This window comes from Hyperolius riggenbachi, chromosome 1 (assembly GCF_040937935.1).
Source record: "Hyperolius riggenbachi isolate aHypRig1 chromosome 1, aHypRig1.pri, whole genome shotgun sequence".
NCBI lineage: Eukaryota > Metazoa > Chordata > Amphibia > Anura > Hyperoliidae > Hyperolius > Hyperolius riggenbachi.
In genome coordinates this window covers 684956303-684970048 of record NC_090646.1, presented here as the reverse complement: position 1 = coordinate 684970048, position 13746 = coordinate 684956303, and the positions used below count along the sequence as shown (strand labels likewise).

Sequence of the window (13746 nt, the reverse complement as noted above, 5' to 3'; positions counted from 1 at the left end):
GCTGCAGGTGCTCACAGCACCGGGTGTAGCCATGGCTAGGGGTGCAGCTGTGGTGCTCAGTCACTGTGTTCTTCCACCTGGGACCTTATCTCATAGTTTGGGCAACATTTGGGAAAATAGCAGCAGCCAGTGCAGGGGACTGTACTACAGCCTGCAGTGAGTGAATGTGCAGAGCAGCAGGGTGAGTAGAGAGAATGATTGCTGTGCTGCAGCTGGGAAATTAGCAGAGAGAGGTAGCAGGATGTGTTTAGTGCTTCAGAAGTTGTGCACTGGCTGCTGTAATACCAGAGGGACCTGGACTATTGATTATTCATCCTGATCAGAGTAATCTATATATATAAAATCGTGTGTGTGTGTGTGTGTGTGTGTGTGTGTGTGTGTGTGTGTGTGTGTGTGTGTGTGTGTGTGTGTGTGTGTGTGTGTGTGTGTGTGTGTGTGTATGTGCCGCGATCACTCGAAAACGGCTTGACCGATTTGAACGAAACTTGGTACACAGATCCCTTACTACCTGGGATGATATGTTCTGGGGGTCTCGCGTCCCCCCTGCACACCTGGGCGGAGCTACAAACAGCGAATCAGATTTCACCCATTCAAGTCAATGGAAAAATGTAAAAGGCTGCCATTCTCAAGTAATCAAGCCAGAGTCCCCACACTTGGCACAGGTGGTCACTTGGTGACCGAGGTTACAAATCAAGGAAAAGTGGGCGGAGCATAAAACAGCCAATCAAATTTCAGCCATTCATTTTAAATGGGAAAATGTAAACTGCAGCCATTCTTAGACTGTTAATCGCAGGGTTCTCAAACTTGACACAGTTGGTCACTCGGTGAATGCGATTAAGATTCAAGAAAATGGGTGGAGCCTACAACAGCCAATCAAAATTCACCTATTGATTTTCAAGGGGAATATTTAAACTGCTGCCATTCTTACACTGTTAATGGCAGAGGCTTCAAACTTGCTACAGTCGTCATTGGGTGACTGGGGTCCAAATTCACTAAAGGGGCGGGGCCACATACAGCCAATCAGATTTCCTTGGTGGATAAACTGCTTCCATTCACGCATTTTTGATGCCAGGAACCTGAAAGCTCACAAACTTGGTCATTGAGTGACTGTGTGTCAAGGTCACAAAAAGTGGGCGGAGCCAAAAACAGCTTTTACTGGGAAAATATAAACTGCAGCCATTCTTACATCGTTAATGGCAGGGTTCTCAAACTTTGCACAGTTGGTCATTGGGTAACTGAGATTAAGATTTTGGAAGGTGGGTGGAGCCTACAACAGCCAATAAAATGTACCTTTTGATTTTCAAAGGGAATTTTTAAGCTGCTACCATTCTCTTATACTGTTAAAAGCAGATGCCTCAAACCTGGTACAGTTGGTCACTGGGTGACTAGGGCCCAAACTCAGAAAGGGGGCGGAGCCACAAACAGCCAATAAGATTTGTTTATTTTTAAATGGGAATATACAAAGTATTGATACCAAGGACCCCAAAGCTGATAAACTTGATAATTGAGTGACTGTATGTCAAGGTTAGAAAAAGTGGGCGGTGCCAACAACTAAATTTTTAACATGGCAGGGTTCCCAAACTTTACACAATTGGCCACTGGGTGACTGGGATGAATATTCAGAAATGTGGGAGGAGCCTACAACAGCCAATCAAAATTTACCTATTGATCTTCAAGGGGAATATTCACATTGCTACCATTCTTACACTGTTAATGGCAGAGACCTCAAACCTGATACAGTCAGTCATTGGATGACTGGGGTCCAAATTCACTAAAGGGGTGGAGCCACAAATAGCCAATCAGATTTGTTAGATTGATTTCAGCCATTCTGTTATTGGCAGGGTTCTCAAACGTGACACAGTTGGCCACTGGGTGACTAGGACTAATATTCAGGAGAGTGGGTGGAGCCTACAGCAGCCAATCAAAATTCACCTTTTGATTTTCAAGGGGAATATTGCAACTGCAGCCATTCTTACACTGTTAATGGCAGAGGCCTCAAACCTGCTACAGTCGGTCGTTAAGTGTCTGGGGTTCAAATTCAGTAAAGGGGCGGAGCCACAAACAGCCAGATTTCTTTGCTGGATAAACTGCTTCCATTACCATAATTTTGATGCCAGGAACCCAAAAGCTCACAAACTTGGTCATTGTGTAGTGACTGTGTGTCCAGGTTACAAAAAGTGGGTGGAGTTAAAACAGATTTTTCTGGGAAATTGTAAACTGCAGCCCTTCTTCACTGTTAATGGGTTCTCAAACTTAGCATAGCTGGTTACTGGGTGACTGGGATTAATGTTCAGAAAAGTGGGTGGAACCTAAAAATGCCAATCAAAAATCACATGTCGCTTTTCAAGGAGAATATTACAATTGCTGCCATTCTTGCACTGTTAATGGCACAAGCCTCACACCTGGTACAGTTGGGTCACTGGGGATCAAATTCAGAAAAGGGGACAGAGCCACAAACAGTGAATCAGATTTGTTTCATTTCATGGGAAAATACAAATTATTGATGCCAAGGACCCCAAAGTTCACAAACTTGGTCATGGAGTAGTGCCTTTGTGTCCAGGTTACAAAAAGTTGTCGGAGCCAAAAACAAATTTCACTGGGAAAGTGTAAACTGCAGCCCTTCTTACACTGTTTATGGCAGGGTTCCCAAACTTTGCCCAGATGGTCACTGAGTGACTGAGATTAATATTCAGGGAAGTGGGTGGAGCCTATAATAGCCAATCAAAATTCACCTGTTGATTTTCAAGTGGAATATTTAAATTGCTGCCATTTTTCCACTGTTAATAGCAGATGCCTCAAACCTGCTACAGTTGGTCATTGGGTGACTGGGGTTCAAATGCTGGAGAGGGGGTGAAGCCACAAACAGCCAATCTGATTTGTTTAATTTCTATGGGAATATACAAATTATTGATGCCAAGGACCCCAAAGCTCACAAACTTGGTCATTGAGTGTTTGTGCGTTAGGGCGGAGCTAACACCAGCCAAATACATACCCGGGCAATGCCGGGTCATCAGTGGGTGGAGACAAATACAAATTTCACTGGGAAAATGTAAACTGCAACCATTCTTACACTGTTAATGGCAGGGTTTTTAAACTTTGCACAGTTGGTCACTGGGATTAATATTCAGAAACGTGGGTCGAGCTTACAAAAGTGAATCAAACTTCACCTATTGCTTTTCAAGGGGAATATTTAATTGCTACCATTCTTACACTGTTAATGGCACAGGCCTCAAACCTGGTACAGTTGGTTATTGGGTGACTGGGTTTCAAATTCAGAAAAGGGTGTGGAGCCACAAACAGCCAATCAGATTTTTTCATTTCAATGCAAATTATTGATACCAAAGACCGCAAAGGTCACAAACTTGGTCAGTGTGTAATTGTGTGTTAGGGTTAGAAAAAGTATTCAGAGCCAACACCAGCCAAATACATACCCGGGCAACGCCGGGCAATCAGCTAGTTAATCAATAATGCAGGGCAGTCTGCTATAGCAGATGCCAGTGATACAGGTGCAGACAGCCAACTTATGTGGTGAGAAGAGAAGCCAGCTCCAGGCAATTTAGATTAGCTTGATTGCAGGTAATCTTATCTCTTTTCCAGCTCCCCCTCCCACTCTGTCAGTTTCCCCATGAATCTTTCCTCTTTTCAGATTTTAGTGGCTTCTTTTAACAACATGTCCTTGCCAAACAGCACTGGTGATGTCTGCAGTCCTGGTGAGAGGTCATCCTGCCATTTCTCCTCTCCCACCAGGCTCTCTGTCTTGTGCCTATACCTCTTTACGCCTCCTCCTCCTATGCATCACCCTCTTTCGTATATATCTCCCTTTTCTGACTGTCCGCAGAGGAGCTCACATTCTAATCCTACCAAAGTCATAGTCTAATGTCCTACCATATTATTATTATGTATTTATATAGCACTGACATCTTCTGCAGCACATTACAGAGTACATAGTCATGTCACTGACTGTCCTCAGAGGAGCTCACACTCTAATCCTATCATAGTCATAGTCTAATGTCCTACCATATTATTATTATGTATTTATATAGCACTGACATCTTCTGCAGCACATTACAGAGTACATAGTCATGTCACTGACTGTCCTCAGAGGGGCTCACAATCTAATCCTGCCATAGTCATAGTCTAATGTCCTACCATATTATTATGTATTTATATAGCACTGACATCTTCTGCAGCACATTGCAGAGTACATAGTCATGAAACTGACTGTCCTCAGAGGAGCTCACACTCTAATCCTACCATAGTCATAGTCTAATGTCCTACCATATTATTATTATGTATTTATATAGTACTGACATCTTCTGCAGCACATTACAGAGTACATAGTCATGTCACTGACTGTCCTCAGAGGAGCTCACAATCTAATCCTACCATAGTCATAGTCTAATGTCCTACCATATTATTATTATGTATTTATATAGCACTGACATCTTCTGCAGCACATTACAGAGTACATAGTCATGTCACTGACTGTCCTCAGAGGAGCTCACATTCTAATCCTACCAAAGTCATAGTCTAATGTCCTACCATATTATTATTATGTATTTATATAGCACTGACATCTTCTGCAGCACATTACAGAGTACATAGTCATGTCACTGACTGTCCTCAGAGGAGCTCACAATCTAATCCTACCATAGTCATAGTCTAATGTCCTACCATATTATTATTATGTATTTATATAGCACTGACATCTTCTGCAGCACATTACAGAGTACATAGTCATGTCACTGACTGTCCTCAGAGGAGCTCACATTCTAATCCTACCAAAGTCATAGTCTAATGTCCTACCATATTATTATTATGTATTTATATAGCACTGACATCTTCTGCAGCACATTACAGAGTACATAGTCATGTCACTGACTGTCCTCAGAGGAGCTCACAATCTAATCCTACCATAGTTATAGTCTAATGTCCTACCATATTATTATTATGTATTTATATAGCACTGACATCTTCTGCAGTACATTACAGAGTACATAGTCATGTCACTGACTGTCCTCAGAGGAGCTCACAATCTAATCCTACTATAGTCATAGTGTAATGTCCTACCATATTATTATTATGTATTTATATAGCACTGACATCTTCTGCAGTACATTACAGAGTACATAGTCATGTCACTGACTGTCCTCAGAGGAGCTCACACTCTAATCCTACCATAGTCATAGTGTAATGTCCTACCATATTAATATTATGTATTTATATAGCACTGACATCTTCTGCAGCACATTACAGAGTACATAGTCATGTCACTGACTGTCCTCAGAGGAGCTCACAATCTAATCCTACCATAGTCATAGTCTAATGTCCTACCATATTATTATTATGTATTTATATGGCACTGACATCTTCTGCAGCACATTACAGAGTACATAGTCATGTCACTGACTGTCCTCAGAGGAGCTCACACTCTAATCCTACCATAGTCATAGTCTAATGTCCTACCATATTATTATTATGTATTTATATAGCACTGACATCTTCTGCAGCACATTACAGAGTACATAGTCATGTCACTGACTGTCCTCAGAGGAGCTCACACTCTAATCCTACCATAGTCATAGTCTAATGTCCTACCATATTATTATTATGTATTTATATAGCACTGACATCTTCTGCAGCACATTACAGGGTACATAGTCATGTCACTGACTGTCCTCAGAGGAGCTCACACTCTAATCCTACCATAGCCATAGCCTAATGTCCTACCATATTATTATTATTTATTTATATAGCACTGACATCTTCTGCAGCACATTACAGAGTACATAGTCATGTCACTGACTGTCCTCAGAGGAGCTCACACTCTAATCCTACCATAGTCATAGTCTAATGTCCTACCATATTATTATGTATTTATATAGCACTGACATCTTCTGCAGCACATTACAGAGTACATAGTCATGTCACTGACTGTCCTCAGAGGAGCTCACATCTAATCCTACCATAGTCCTAGTCTAATGTCCTACCATATTATTATTATTATGTATTTATATAGCACTGCCATCTTCTGCAGCACATTACAGAGTACATAGTCATGTCACTGACTGTCCTCAGAGGAGCTCACAATCTAATCCTACCATAGTCATAGTCTAATGTCCTAACATATTATTATTATGTATTTATATAGCACTGACATCTTCTGCAGCACATTACAGAGTACATAGTCATGTCACTGACTGTCCTCAGAGGAGCTCACACTCTAATCCTACCATAGTCATAGTCTAATGTCCTACTATATTATTATTATGTATTTATATAGCACTGACATCTTCTGCAGCACTTTACAGAGTACATAGTCATGTCACTGACTGTCCGCAGAGGAGCTCACATTCTAATCCTACCAAAGTCATAGTCTAATGTCCTACCATATTATTATTATGTATTTATATAGCACTGACATCTTCTGCAGCACATTACAGAGTACATAGTCATGTCACTGACTGTCCTCAGAGGAGCTCACATCTAATCCTACCATAGTCATAGTCTAATGTCCTAACATATTATTATTATGTATTTATATAGCACTGACATCTTCTGCAGCACATTACAGAGTACATAGTCATGTCACTGACTGTCCTCAGAGGAGCTCACAATCTAATCCTACCATAGTCATAGTCTAATGTCCTACCATATTATTATTATGTATTTATATAGCACTGACATCTTCTGAAACACATTACAGAGTACATAGTCATGTCACTGACTGTCCTCAGAGGAGCTCACACTCTAATAATACCATGGTCATAGTCTAATGTCCTAGCATATTATTATTATGTATTTATATATATATAGCACTGACATCTTCTGCAGCATATTACAGAGTCATGTCACTGACTGTCCTCAGAGGAGCTCACAATCTAATCCTACCGTAGTCATAGTCTAATGTACTACCATATTATTATTAGTATGTATTTATATAGCACTGAAATCCTCTGCAACAATGTATGGTTTCCCAATGGTGAACTCCGTACACATCCCGATGACTCCTTTTCTGCCCAAATCTCTCAAAATTTGCAGCAAGACGATCCCCCCCTGTCAACTCTTCCATAAAAAACTGGTTGTTTGGGGTGGGGGAACATCCATACTGCAGCCCCCAGTACGCCTGGCTCTGTGTATATGTGACACCCATTGCAGTGACTGGGGGAGGGATTATGGGTGGATTGTGGCTGGTTTGTGGGTACAGCTATACTGCAGCCCCCAGTACACCTGGCTCTGTGTATATGTGACACCCATTGCAGTGACTGGGGGAGGGATTATGGGGGATTGTGGCTGGTTTGGGGGTACATCCATACTGCAGCCCCCAGTACACCTGGATCTGTGTATCTGTGACACCCATTGCAGTGACTGGGGAGGAATTATGGGGGTGTGGCTGGTTTGGGGGTGCATCCATACTGCAGCCCCCAGTACACCTGGCTCTGTGTATATGTGACACCCATTGCAGTGACTGGGGGAGGGATTATGGGGGATTGTGGCTGGTTTGGGTGTACATCCATACTGCAGCCCTGTAAGGAAACGCGGAAAGGCCGCCGTCTCTCGAGGTGAGGCGGCTGTTTCCGCGTCCAGCATGGCGTCACAACGCGGAAAAAACGCCGCATGCCGCATAGGCAGTGTGGCAGAATCCGCATTGGTAACAGCGGAATCCGCATCAGAGGCGGCCCCCGCATTAGATACATTGCATGACAGTACTGGTGTGGCTGGGACTGATAGTCCACCAAGATTCAGACTTACACGCGCGCGAGCACAGAGGCAGAGTTTAAATAGCAGTTAGAAGGGTGTCGGCTGACCAGCTGGGTCAGCTGACAAATTCCACTGCTCTCATTGGACCAGCAATTAGGGAGGTCCTGGAAAGGTCCTAGAGTATATATACTGCTGGTTGTTCACTTGCTCTTTGTCTGGCGTGCGATCACATATGTGGGAGCACCCAGATCCGTAGTCAGATCCGCAAGTGTGCCGGGACCAGCTGGAGCTGTAATCCTACACTTAGCTAGATTCTGTTGATAGCTAAAGTACTAGTTTGATTGTGATTATCTGTTATGACTTCCTGCCTGCCTTGACTACTCCTTTGAACTCTGATCTTGTACCTCGATATTCTGATACTCTGTTGCCGAACCCCGGCTCGTTCCTTGACTCTGCTTCTGCCTCCTGATTTTGTACCCTGATATTTCTGATACCCCGTTGCTGAACCCTGCCTGTACTTTGACTCCGCCTTTGCCTCCTGATCTTGTACTTTATCTGTCCGTGTGTGTACGACCTGGCTTGTCCGACCTCGAGAACCGACCTTACTGTTAGAGGCGGTTCCTCGTTCTGTTAAGTGACCCTTCCGCCAGAGGGTTACTTTCAGTATATCCTTCCCGCTGTCAGCTTGACTCCTCCCGCCTTGGAGAGCTCAGGTTTGCGGAAGGAATCTGTGCAGCTCTCCTTACTGCACTGAGGCCTAGTCCTCAAAGTGTTACAGTTACACCAAACACTACACTCTACTCAGGTGAACAGAGGTTAGCTAGTATATCGGATTATCAGTGATACTGCAGATCACGTATAATCTGGTATACATCTGTATTTCCTGTGATACTGCAGATCACTGGTAATCAGATCCTCTCTTTGCTTCACCGATCGTTACAGAACGCCAGACCCAAATACAAAATGGACGCAAACACTGATTGTCTGGGTGTACTTGCCGCTTCGGTGGACAACATCAATCAAGTACTGGGCACCCACATAACTCTTATTGATGCCCTATCAGGGTCTGTACAAACCCTCCAGACATCAGTGAATCATGTGCGATCCTCTCCTAGCTCTGACATATGTGTGCCTGTCCCTGAAAGCTTTTCCGGCCACAGATCTGACTTCCGGAATTTTAGGAGTAGAGTATTGTCCTATTTTGAGTTGAGACCCCAATCTTCGGGTACTGAGACCCAGAGGGTCACGTTTATTAAAACTTTGTTGTCCGGCGACTCCCAGTCATGGGCATATAGCCTGCCCACCGGAGACAAAGCGCTTACCTCTGTAGAGGAATTCTTTAAGGCTATGGCAGTAATTTACGATGATCCAGACCTTGCCTCGACTTCTGAGCGGAAGCTCAAGCTATTGCGTCAAGGCGAAGGTCCGGTCGAAGATTACGCGGCCGAGTTTAGGAGGTGGTCAGTTACGGCCAGGTGGGACACTCATGCCCTGTTAGATTGTTTCTTGTCAGGGCTGTCCGATGAGGTCTCTGACATGATGTTAAGTCAGCCCGAACCCAGAACAGTCGATGAGGCCATCTCAGCGGCCATCCGGATCGACCGCAGGCTGGGCTACCAAAGGCAGACCAGGGGTAGTTCCCGTGTCAGAAGGGTGTCTTACACCACAGCCCCAGTGATTCCACCTCCTACTGTTTCGTCTTCTCCGGTCTTGCTTCCACCCGAGCCGATACAGATTAGTCGGTCAAATTTGACCCAGGTGGAGCGAAGAAGGAGAATGACCGAACAGCTGTGTCTGTATTGCGCTGAAGGGGGGCATATAGTACGAAACTGCCCTAATAAGCCGGGAAAACGCTACCGCCTGGGAGTGGTAGGGGGTAACACCCTGGGCGTCCGACTTTTACCCTTAGAAGAAAAACGGTTGCTTCTTCCCTGCACCATTACGTGGGAAGATAAAACCGAGGTCACAGAAGCCTTTATCGATTCAGGCTCCGCGGCAAATTTTATGGATGTTGAGTTTGCTAAGAAATTGGGTATTCCACTCACACCTGTACAACCACCCATCCAGGTTACGGCAGTGGATGACACTCCTCTGCAAGGGAGTCACCCACTGTCTCAGACACCAGAGGTGGGAGTCACCATAGGGGTTCTGCACTGGGAAAAATTACAATTCTTTGTGTTGCATATGTCTACTTCCACCATTATACTCGGCATGCCGTGGTTGCACCTTCATTCTCCACACATCGATTGGGCCACCGGCCAACTAGTTTCTTGGTCAGCACGCTGCTTTCAGCAATGTTTAGGGAAGGTGACACTGGGCCAAACCAGGGTTCATGTACAAGGGGTACCTGAGCAATATTTAGAATATTCTGATGTGTTCTGTCCCAAGGCAGCAGACAAATTACCCCCACATCGCTCTTTTGATTGCCCCATTGATATCCGTTCTGGTTGTATGCCTCCTCGGGGTCATCTGTACAATTTATCTGGGCCAGAAAAGTTGGCCATGCAAGAATATATCCGTGAGAATTTAGCCAAGGGTTTCATTTGTCCGTCCCGATCGCCTGCTGGAGCAGGTTTCTTTTTCGTTAAAAAGAAAGACGGGGGCCTGCGGCCCTGTATCGTTTACCGGGGACTGAATAAAATCACGGTAAAGAACCGATATCCGTTACCCCTGATAGACGATTTATTTACGCAGGTCACAGACGCCAAGATCTTCTCAAAACTGGATTTACGGGGCGCGTACAACCTGGTACGCATAAGAAAGGGTGATGAGTGGAAAACGGCCTTTAACACGTCAGACGGGCATTACGAGTACCTAGTGATGCCCTTTGGGTTATGTAATGCCCCGGCCGTTTTCCAGGAACTCATCAACGAGGTCTTCAGAGAGGTGTTGGGGAGATTCGTGCTGGTCTATCTAGACGATATACTTGTTTTCTCCAACAACCTCTCTGAGCACAGAACGCATGTGAAATTTGTACTCAGCAAACTAAGACAAAACTCGTTATACGCTAAACTTGAGAAATGTATTTTCGAAGTAACATCTGTCGCCTTTCTGGGTTACATTATTTCCACCACGGGCCTGTGTATGGATCCCGCCAAAGTCTCTGCTGTGTTAGAGTGGCCCCAACCCGTGGGGTTAAAATCTTTACAGCGGTTCTTAGGCTTTGCGAACTATTACAGAAGGTTCATAAAGGGGTATTCCACGGTCATTTCACCCCTCACCAGTCTTACAAAAAAAGGGGCAGATACTAACCACTGGACTCCAGAAGCTCTACGAGCATTCTCCACTCTGAAAGACTTGTTTTGCTCAGCACCCATTCTGAGGCACGTTGACACTTCTTACCCCTTTATTGTTGAGGTGGACGCCTCAGAGGTCGGGGTAGGGGCTGTGCTGTCTCAGCGATCAGGGTTGCAGGGAAGATTACATCCCTGTGCCTATTTCTCTCGTAGGTTCTCTCCGGCAGAGAGAAACTACGATATAGGCAACAGAGAGCTCCTTGCCATTAAACTTGCCTTTGAGGAGTGGCGTCATTGGCTGGAAGGAGCAGAGCATATGATTACGGTATACACCGATCACAAAAACCTGGAATACATCGAGGGGGCTAAGAGGTTAAGTCCCCGTCAGGCTCGATGGTCGTTATTTTTTTCGAGGTTCAGGTTCCTGATTACATACACCCCGGGCAGCAAGAACGTTAAGGCAGATGCTCTGTCCAGATGCTTTGAGCCAGAGACAGCCCAGCCTCCTGCCCCAGAATCCATTATCCCACAGAGGCTAGTGTTAGCGGCAGCTGAGACTTGGGAGGACTGGACAGAGACCCTGAGGCCTTTTCAGCAGGATGTCCCCGAAGGGAAACCTAAAGGGGTGATGTTTGTACCCCTACCCTTTCGTCTCCGCACTTTGCAGATGTTTCATTCTCACAAGAATGCGGGACACCCTGGGGCATCTAGAACTCAGGATCTAGTATCCAGGTGTGCTTGGTGGCCTTCTTTAGCAGCAGACTGCAAGGAGTTCGTTAGGGAGTGTGCAGTTTGCGCTAAGAGTAAACCCTCCCGGCTGGCACCTGTGGGTACCTTGCAGCCTTTACCCACCCCGAGTGAGCCATGGACTCATTTGTCCATGGATTTTGTGGGCGAACTTCCCAAGTCAGAAGGTATGTCGGTCATTTGGGTGGTAGTCGACCGCTTCAGTAAAATGGCCCATTTCGTGCCCTTGAAAGGACTCCCCTCGGCCCAGGAATTGGCCGACTTGTTTATTACACATGTCTTCCGACTGCACGGCATTCCGGAGAACATAGTGTCGGATCGGGGAGTCCAGTTCGTTTCTAGATTCTGGAGGGCATTCTGCCAACAAATGGGCATGAAGCTGTCATTTTCATCGGGCTACCACCCACAGACCAATGGGCAAACGGAGAGAATCAACCAGTCATTGGAGCAATTTTTGAGGTGCTACGTTGCGGAGACACAGAGCGTCTGGGTTAAATTTCTGCCCTTCGCGGAGTTCGCACAAAATAATTTGAAAAGCTCTTCCACCGGATTCTCTCCGTTCCAGGTTGTGTCTGGAAAATTGCCCAAGTTCTCACCATTTCCAGTGGCCTCCACCCCGTTTCCAGCTCTGGAGGCCTGGCAGAGGTCTTTTAAAGACATTTGGCGCACGGTGAGAGATAGTTTACAGAAGGCGTTTTTGAGTCAGAAGAGTCAAGCTGACAAAAAACGCTCAGTGGAGTGGAGGTTCCGACCAGGGGACTTGGTCTGGGTATCCACACGTCACTTGACCCTGAGACAACCTTCTGACAAACTTGGTCCCAGGTTCGTGGGTCCATTCCTGGTTGCTAGGAAGATCAACGAGGTCACATATACCGTTGATCTTCCCACCAGCATGCGGGGAGTGAGGTCCTTCCACGTATCACTTCTTAAACCCGCAGTCCAGGTGGGTCCCACTCCTCCTCCTCCTGTGTTAGTAGATGCTCAACCTGAATATGAAGTGGAAAAGATTTTAGATTCCCGCACGGTACAAAACTCGGTTCAGTACCTCGTACATTGGAAAGGGTACGGCATTGAGGCGAGACAATGGGTACCGGGTTCACGCATGCATGCAGACGAGTTAAGAAGGGAGTTTCATACCTTAAATCCCGAGAAACCTGGTAGAAGTTGTCCGGAGTCCACTCCTCGGGGGGGGGGGGGGTACTGTAAGGAAACGCGGAAAGGCCGCCGTCTCTCGAGGTGAGGCGGCTGTTTCCGCATCCAGCATGGCGTCACAACGCGGAAAAAACGCCGCATGCCGCATAGGCAGTGCGGCGGAATCCGCATTGGTAACAGCGGAATCCGCATCAGAGGCGGCCCCCGCATTAGATACATTGCATGACAGTACTGGTGTGGCTGGGACTGATAGTCCACCAAGATTCAGACTTACACGCGCGCGAGCACAGAGGCAGAGTTTAAATAGCAGTTAGAAGGGTGTCGGCTGACCAGCTGGGTCAGCTGACAAATTCCACTGCTCTCATTGGACCAGCAATTAGGGAGGTCCTGGAAAGGTCCTAGAGTATATATACTGCTGGTTGTTCACTTGCTCTTTGTCTGGCGTGCGATCACATATGTGGGAGCACCCAGATCCGTAGTCAGATCCGCAAGTGTGCCGGGACCAGCTGGAGCTGTAATCCTACACTTAGCTAGATTCTGTTGATAGCTAAAGTACTAGTTTGATTGTGATTATCAGTTATGACTTCCTGCCTGCCTTGACTACTCCTTTGAACTCTGATCTTGTACCTCGATATTCTGATACTCTGTTGCCGAACCCCGGCTCGTTCCTTGACTCTGCTTCTGCCTCCTGATTTTGTACCCCGATATTTCTGATACCCCGTTGCTGAACCCTGCCTGTACTTTGACTCCGCCTTTGCCTCCTGATCTTGTACTTTATCTGTCCGTGTGTGTACGACCTGGCTTGTCCGACCTCGAGAACCGACCTTACTGTTAGAGGCGGTTCCTCGTTCTGTTAAGTGACCCTTCCGCCAGAGGGTTACTTTCAGTATATCCTTCCCGCTGTCAGCCT

General features: G+C 45.8%; 1 protein-coding gene across 5 annotated transcripts in view; it reads left to right on the top strand.

The window, feature by feature from the left end:
• Positions 1–13746, top strand: part of LOC137532579 (NACHT, LRR and PYD domains-containing protein 3-like) — a 1034343-nt gene that overhangs the window by 561501 nt on the left and 459096 nt on the right. The window lies entirely within an intron of this gene.